The sequence below is a fragment of the Trachypithecus francoisi genome, unplaced genomic scaffold, assembly GCF_009764315.1.
Source record: "Trachypithecus francoisi isolate TF-2019V2 unplaced genomic scaffold, Tfra_2.0 Lachesis_group6, whole genome shotgun sequence".
In the NCBI taxonomy this organism is placed as follows: domain Eukaryota; kingdom Metazoa; phylum Chordata; class Mammalia; order Primates; family Cercopithecidae; genus Trachypithecus; species Trachypithecus francoisi.
Genome location: NW_022681471.1, coordinates 111267557 through 111276076, shown reverse-complemented (window position 1 = coordinate 111276076; position 8520 = coordinate 111267557). Strand labels below are relative to the sequence as shown.

The 8520-nt window shown below is 36.5% G+C and overlaps 1 pseudogene; it reads left to right on the top strand.

Moving 5' to 3' along the window:
- Positions 1 to 7314: 7314 nt before the first annotated feature.
- LOC117078701 lies at positions 7315 to 7458 on the top strand (annotated as a pseudogene).
- The last annotated feature ends 1062 nt before the right edge of the window (positions 7459 to 8520 follow it).

The window sequence follows — 8520 nt, the reverse complement described above, 5'->3', positions numbered from 1 at the left end:
GAACCCGGGAGGTGGAGGTTGCAGTGAGTCAAGATCTCACCATTGCCCTCCAGGCTGGGTGACAGAGCTAGACTTTGTATTGAAAAAAAGAAAAAGAAAATCCTTTTAAAACCCTTGTTACTCACCTTTAGCTATGCCAAGCAGTTAAGATTTTTCTGCTTTTGAACTTTGCCAAAAGTAGCTTCATAGATCAAACCAACAAACGTTAATTAGGTTATGACTTAGCCACGAGTGTATGAGGTATTTTCAAAGAGGTGGTAAGTCACAAAATTGTGAACGAGACAGTGAAAGAGATCTGACCCAACCAACTCCATCTTGCTTCCAGCCCCCAAGCTGTCCTTACCCATCCCTGGGCATAGGCTGAACTAACTCTGGGAGGAGCTTGGTTTACAGTTTATAGTCTCAAACAAAGGCGATAGCAGTCCCTCTTGCCTGGGGACCAGACCAAGAAACTATTACGGCGCATGCTGAAATGTTTACTCTTATAGATTGTCTCCGGCTAACTTCTGGACTTAAAATTTCCTTACTATTTTAGGTACCATTTTAATTGGAGGTAGAATAGGTACCATAAAAGAATGTAGGGACTGAATGACAGTTTTCCTGCTGATGGGACAGTATCAAGACTAAAATTTGATTTCGGAGGACATTTTCCTCCTCATGGTTGAAGGCAGAGTTTCCCCATTTACAGAAGCAGCATAAATCCTGGTCTCTAGTAGAGGGGCACAAAAAGGGAGGAGAACTGGGAAGCTAGAGTGTTTCTGCAAAGGGACAAAAATGTGCCCCATGGAGAGGATTACTATTCCACTAGGTGGCGATGTTGACCTTGAAATGCCATGTGCTCTCCAGCCCAAGGACAGAGAGTGACCTTGAAATGCCATGTGCTCTACCGACCAAGGGCAGAAAGAGACACTCACTGTGGGTGGGCGGGGAGAGACCTTCTGTTCCTCTAAAATTACAAAAACGGCCTTCCCTTGAGTTTTATCCCCAGTTACTATGGCATTTCCTGATCTTGCCTCAAGTGATTTCCCTGCCCTGAACTGTAAAAATTCCCATAATGTTGCATGCAGAGACAGGATAGAAGACATGGCAGTTGTGGGCCGGAAAGGAGGAAATTACCATAGGAAAAGCTGGAGATCCTGTTGCCAATGCCCAGTTGGGCAGTCGGAGCCTGGGGTCAGTCCAGAAGCCTTCTGGTAACACCGGAGTGTAGCCCTGGCCAGAAACCCTCAGTTGTTTCAGGAACTCTTCCAGTCCCACATGATGACTAGGTCCTCTGTGAAAGGAAACTGGTTCAAAACATGGCCAACATACCCAGCAACATGGATAGTGGAGGATTCTCCATATTCTCCGCAGCAAGCCTATACCCCAAGTCTTGTAAGGCCGGCAGCTATGCTAATCATTTTTTAAATGACTGATGGGGGCCCAGTATTTTGGTTTGGTCTGACTTTAAAATGAAGGTCGAGAGCCTCTAAGTGAAAGGACAGAGTTGAAGTTCACACCTGTACTCACTGTTTCAATAAATATACCCTGTATTCCAATACCAGACAAGTCCCCACAATGAAGTGGCATCATTCATGTGAGGTAAGACCCGAGGTTCATTGCCTCATGCTAAGGAAATCAAGGACATGAACACGTGGAGTGAGGTTAAGAGCGGAGGTTTAAATGGGTGAAAAGAAAGAGAAAAGAGAATAGCTCTCTCCTGCAGAGAGAGAGGGCCTCCTGAGTGGGTCTTCCAGTCCCATGGTGAAGTGCACAGGGTTTTATAGACTGGCTTGAGGAGGTGGTGTCTGATTTAGGCAGGGCCCAAAGATTGGTTGGACCAGGTATGACATTTACATAGCTCACGAGGAAGCTGGCCACCCACCCTAATCTTTTATTATGCAAATGGGTTTTCTACCTGGCCAGTGCCATGTTGTCTTCTCCTTACTGTACACATGGTTGACAAAGAAAAGGGAAGATGGAGCCACCATTTTGGACACGCTTAGCCCCTAGGTAGCCTTTTCCTATTGTCACAGCTGCTGACATTCACCCATGCAAGCTTCCAGCTTGCTTATGTATGTCTGCAGCTCAATTTTACAGGCTACTTTTTGTTAGAAAAGAAATGATTTGGGGGCTGCTTTTTATCAAAGGGAAACCTTACCCAAGACTTCTTTACCCCTCACTATCTCCCTAAATAATTTCCTTGTGACTCCTATATCAATATCTGTCTTCACATTTTATTTTATTTTTCCTATGAGGCATTCCAGAAATTTTAGCAGTCAAGGACTATCTTAATCCAAGTTCAAGGACTGAGGATTTTTGGAACTTTCATATGACTAAATCTGTACTGAAAATTCTTGTGAAGATTGGTTTACTTCCAATTCATTCTTAATCCTAGGAGAAGACTCTTCAGGATCCCAGCCCAAAGTGAAGGGTATGGTGGGGAATTAGCAGGATTCCTATTCTTGGTGGACTATGGACACCCAGTTTTATCTATTTAGCCTTGCAAGGCTACCAAAAATAATATCTAAGGCCCTTAACCATTCTTTGTGGATTGGCATATTATCCTGGCTCAACAAGGATCCTTAATGCTGGTTGCACCTCTAAAGGTCTTCTTCCTCCCCCAAATCTTGGTCTTGTAATTCTTCACTATTGTTTGCTCTTTGTCCATTTATCTTAGGTGGAATAATCACATATGAATAACCTAGTCTGCCCTAATTACTGGGTGAAATCGATTGGGTAAGAGGGACTGAGATGGCTGCATATCTGTAATTCTTGACATGATTCACCCTCACTAGTTTTTTTCAGAGAACTGAATTATCTAAGATCATGCAGAGGATTAATAATAACATCAGGGCTAAAACTCAGGTCTCCAAATTGCCTGTCTGAATGTTTCTTCTATATCTGGGAGAGTAGCTCTGTTACATTTTAGATGGTCAATGAATATTTATGGAATTAAAGAATATATTAATGTCATGTACTTCCATATAAAATTTCATAATATGAACAAAGTTAAACTTCATTGATTGATACCATTCACATGTTTGTTAAAAAAACAACATGGAATTCACCTCTGGATGGTACCCATTAGTTTTTTACTTAGGGAAAACAGCCAGCAGGTTTGATTTATGCAATTTCAGACAGCTTCATATCCTATTCTGCTTTTAATTTGCTCTGCCAAAAGTGATATAATTATCTCTTATCTTCTTCATTTTAAAGCCCAGAGAGAGAGTTTCCTTAAATGCAAACACAGTTATTATCCAAGTCTTAACTTCCAGCAAAGGACTAGATGCTATACAGAACACAGTTTTTAAATTAGCCTTGCCTATGCTGCATATGAGCTGAAACCAACCCCATTGCTACATTTTATTCTTCACAAAGAAGTTACAGGTAAAATCCTCTGGGGTAAGAACATCCCTGAATCATTTCATTGTTAGAGATAAGTCAATTTCTTCTAATCACAAGGACTACCTACTTCTGCCTAGAATTTAAAAAGCTGAGAAGGCTGTCATTTCCACACTAACAATGAGAAAAAAAAAGCACCAAATATAAAATCATGAATTTTATTGTACCCATCAGAGATCTGAGGTTATAGAATAACCAACGAGGCTAAGATCTTGGAAAGACAGGCACTTCTAAAGTAAAATGTAGCACAGACATTGTCTCACCTATGGCAGAGCACAGGAAGAAGACAGGGTTGTTAGACAAGTGGCTAAAAAGATTTCACTAAAATATTTAACAATTTGCTAAATGCCAATGTGGGCTAGCAAGAGACTACAGAATTCCCTAGAGCTGCAAACAATAAAAGAAAACTGCATACACGTGAAGGTTCTTCTCCAGGGACTTTACTGGTGCTAAAGAGAAAGATTGTGAGGTAGGCTGATTATCAGAGAAAATATCCCTCAGTTTAAAATGATGCCATTCATCACATCAACAAAGAAGCAAAACAATGTGATCATCTCAATAAGTGCAGAAAAAGATTTGACAAAGTTCAACATCCATTTACACTAAAAACTCTCAGAAAAATAGAGAAAGGACTTCCTGCACTTGCTAAATGATATCTTTTAAAAACCCTACAAATAATATAATATGTAATAATGAAAAACTGAATACTTTCTTCACGATTTCAGAAAAAAGCAAAACATTCTTATCAGTCCTATTGAACATTGTATTTCAGGTCCCAGACAATGCAATAAGACAAGTACCTACGTAGACACATGAATATATACTTACATTCATATGCGCAAGCATATGTGGATACAAAGTGGATATGAAGAAATAAAATTATGTCTACTTGCAAATGCCATGATTTTCTACCTTGGAAACCCAATGGAATCTCAAAGAAGCTGGATGAACTAATAAGTAACTTTAACAAGATTACAGGATGATAAGTCGATTTAAAAAATCAATTGTACTTCTATATACTCATGATGAGCAATTGGAAATTTAATTTTAAAAAATATCATTTAAAAAGTAGCTCTATAGTGGACAAACCTGGCAAATACTACTACTGCCAAATGATCAAGATTAACATCAATATTTATAAATTGTATTGATAACATATATTTCTCATATAATGTGATGAGAATGGCAATTTATCTTTGTGGTCTTCCTTCCAAACTTTCAACTCCATTCTAATCATGAAAAAAATTAGACAAATTCCAACTGAGAAAAAATTGTACAAATTGCCTGGCCAGCACTCTTCAAAACTGACAAGGTCACAAAAACAAGAAAAGTCTGAGGAACTGTCACAGAACAGATAAGCCTAATGAGACATGAGATATAAATATAATATGGTACTTTGCATAGCATCCTGGAACAAAAAAAATGACATTAATAAAATACTAATATAATGTGACATTTTATCTATATTAGCACAACAATGTTGGTTCCTTAGTTTTTAACAATAGGGGAAACTGGATGAAATATATACAGTAACTCTGTATTTTCTTTGAAATTGTTCTGTTAATTAATAACTATTCTAATATTTTTAAAGCTTATGAAAAATATCATTTAAATTTGCACCAAAAACATGAAACAGATATAAATCTGACAAAATGTATGTAAGATTCAATCTACTGAAAAGTATAAACACTGATAATAGTAATCAAATAACTTAATGGAGGGATATATAATGTTCACAGATTACAAGACTCTTGTTAAAAGAGCAATTTTAACAAAACTGATCTATAAATTCAGCTCAAACCCGATCAAAATCCCACAGGAATTGTCCTAGAAATGAACAAATCGATTCTAAATTTAGGTCAAAATGCAAAGGAGTTAGAAGAGCAAAAGGGTATTTTTTTTAAAGGAACAAAGTTGGAGGATACATTTTACCAGATTCCAATAATTATTATAAAGTTACACTAATCAAGACAATGCAGTATTGGTGAAAGGACAGGCAGGAACAGAAGAGATATTTGTAATGTAGACCCACACGTATTTGGTCAATTGTGGATTTTTATTGTATATGTTTAAGGTAGTCAACATTGTTTTGATATACATAACGTAGTAAAATAATTACCACAGTCATGCAAATAGACATCCATCCCTTCATATAGTTACTTTTTTGTTGTAAGAGCACCTGAATTCTACTGTCTTGGAAAATTTCCAGTATGAGATATAATATTATTAAGTGTAGTCATCATATTGTACATTCAATCTCTAGATTTATTTATCCTATATACCTGCAATGTTGTACCCTTTGACCAACAGCTCCCCACTTCCTTATCTTCCCTGCCTTGGTAACTACCATTCAACTGTTTTTATGTATTCAACATTTTTTAGATTCCACATATGAATAAGATTATGTGATATTTTTCTTTCTGTGTCTGGCCTATTTCACTTTACATAATGTTCTCCAGATTCATTTATATTGTCACAAATGGCAGGATTGCCTTCTTTTTTAAAGCTGAGTTGTATTTCATTGTATATATGCCACAAGTTATTGATCGATTAAACCACTGACTCACACATTATTTCCATATCTTGGCTAGTGTGAATAATGCTGCCATGAACTTGGAAGTGCAGCTGTCCCTATGCAGTAGTGATTTCATTTCCTTTGGGTATATACCCAGAGGAGAGTTTGCTGGATCATACAGTAGTTCTACTTTTAGGTTTTTGAGGAACTTCCATACTGTTTTCCATAATGACTGTACCAATTTACATTCCTACCAAGTACAAGAACTCCCTTTTCTCCACATCCTTGTCAATACTTTTTATCTCTGTCAATCTTTTTAAGAAAAATGCAAAGCAATTCAATGGAGAAAGAATGGTATGTTCAAAAAAGGTTCCTATAACAGTTAGATATCCATAAGAAACTATGAATCTCATTCACAACTCATAAACTACACAAAAACCAAGTCAACTTGAATCAGATACCTAAATGTAAACCTGAGACCATAAAACTCCTAGAACAATCATACAAAGACATCTCTTTGAACTTGAGGTAAGCAAAAAATTTTTAAACACAACTCTGAAAGAGCTCATTCATTTAAAAAAGTTGTGTAATATATGTATTTTTAAAGTTTTATGATATTTATATACACACATGTATATATCACATATATACACATACATAGATATGTGTCCACCCATATATGTATGATAGATTTACATATTTATACACACACGATATATATATTGTGTGTGTGTGTGTGTGTGTATATATATATATGTACATCTTCTGCTCTTCTGATAACATTGTTAACAGAATGAAGGGAAAAGCCAGAGATTGGAGTAAATATTTTTAAAGCATATATCTGGTAAAGGAAATGAATCATATCTAGGATACATACAGAAATCTCAAAACTCAATAATAAAATAGTAAGAAGAAAACAAACATTCTAACCAAGATGGGCAAAAGATTTAAATAAACAAACACTTTAGTGAGGAAGAGAGAGGCCTGAGCTTAAGGACAAGAAAAGGAAATGCCCAACATCATCATACCACCATGAGATACCACTACACACTGATTAGTATGCTAAAACAAAAATAAGAGCAAAAATTAAATAGAGCATCCAAATGAACAAACAACCTGACAATTTCACAGGCTAGGAAGGATGTTCAGCAACTGGAATTTTTATATGTTACTTCTTAACACGCAAACTGAACCTTTCTTTCAATGTTAAATATATAGCTTACCCAAAGGTGGAAAACCTTATCTTCACACAAGAATCTGTACAGGAGTGTTTATGGTAGCTGTGTTCATAATTGCTTAAAACTGGAAGCAAACCAAATGGCCTTCAGTGGGAAAATGGATAAACAATATGTGATAGAAGTATCACAGATGTTTACATAACCTGTGATACTTAGCAATAAAAAGTAAACTAATAAATTCTTCCTGGTAGAAGAGATACTATGATCACAAAACGGATTTTGCTAGGGTGAGGCTTGTCTATTACACTGGGGATGTGCTGAACCTGAGATTCTTACCAAGAAACTCAACTGCAGAATTTTTGCTAGTGGGGTAAGATCAAAACAGCAACAACAAAAATAAACCAATAAACATAACAACATGAATGAATCACAGCACATTATGCTAAGGATAGGAAGCCGGATTCAAAGGGCCATAGAATTTATAATTCTATTTATATGACATTCTGGACAGAAAAAGATCAGTGATTGCCAAGGACCAGAGGTAAGGGTAAGGGATTAACTAAAAAGTGGCATGGAGTGATGGGTGATGGAAACTGATCTATATCATGATTGTGGTAGTGGCTACACAACTGTATGCTTTTGTCAAAACTAAAAGAATTGCTCTCTGAAAAGAATAAACTTTTCTAATTGTAAATTTGTCTCAATAAACCTGATCAAATAAAAGAATAAATTTTCAATCGTAAGGCAAACATTAAATGTCATTGTATTCTGTCTCCAACTTTGATCAGAGATCAGTTTTTGTCCTGAGAATAAGAGAATAAAATAATTTCTGTCTGAAACTGAGGTTTGTCTCAATTTTCTCCATTACTATGTTCTGAAATCCCCCTTTTCCATAAAATGACTCATTTCTCCAATCCTGCTGCCCAGGCCGTTACATGATATAACTATTCACCTGTCTAAATTGCTGGTCTGAATTCCAGAACCCATCACAGCTGAGCTTCTTGTCATGGTTTCTATCCACTTGCTTCCTTTTAGCTTTTGATTCCTCTAAGTTACTTGCACCCTATAAAAACTAGTTTATGAATGATTAATGAATAACCATCTTTCATCACCATTCAATTTGAATTTAAATTAATAGATGTATTTACTGTATGAAAGAGGCACTGTGCTAGGAATTAGACATGTAATAATGAACAGGAGATATTATTACTGGATATATCTTCTGCCTCTACAAAACTTAAAATACTTATGGTAGAGAGTACATCTTCAATTACAACCTAATATGGACTTGGTTGATATATGAGAACATGGAAGGGTCACGTAACAGTTGTAGTCTAGTCAGCGAAGCCTTTTCAAAGTGATTTCTAAGTTGGGTAACGGAGGGTGGGTAGGAATCACTCTAGGAGGTGATGATAGGAGAGAAGAATCGTATTTCTGACATAA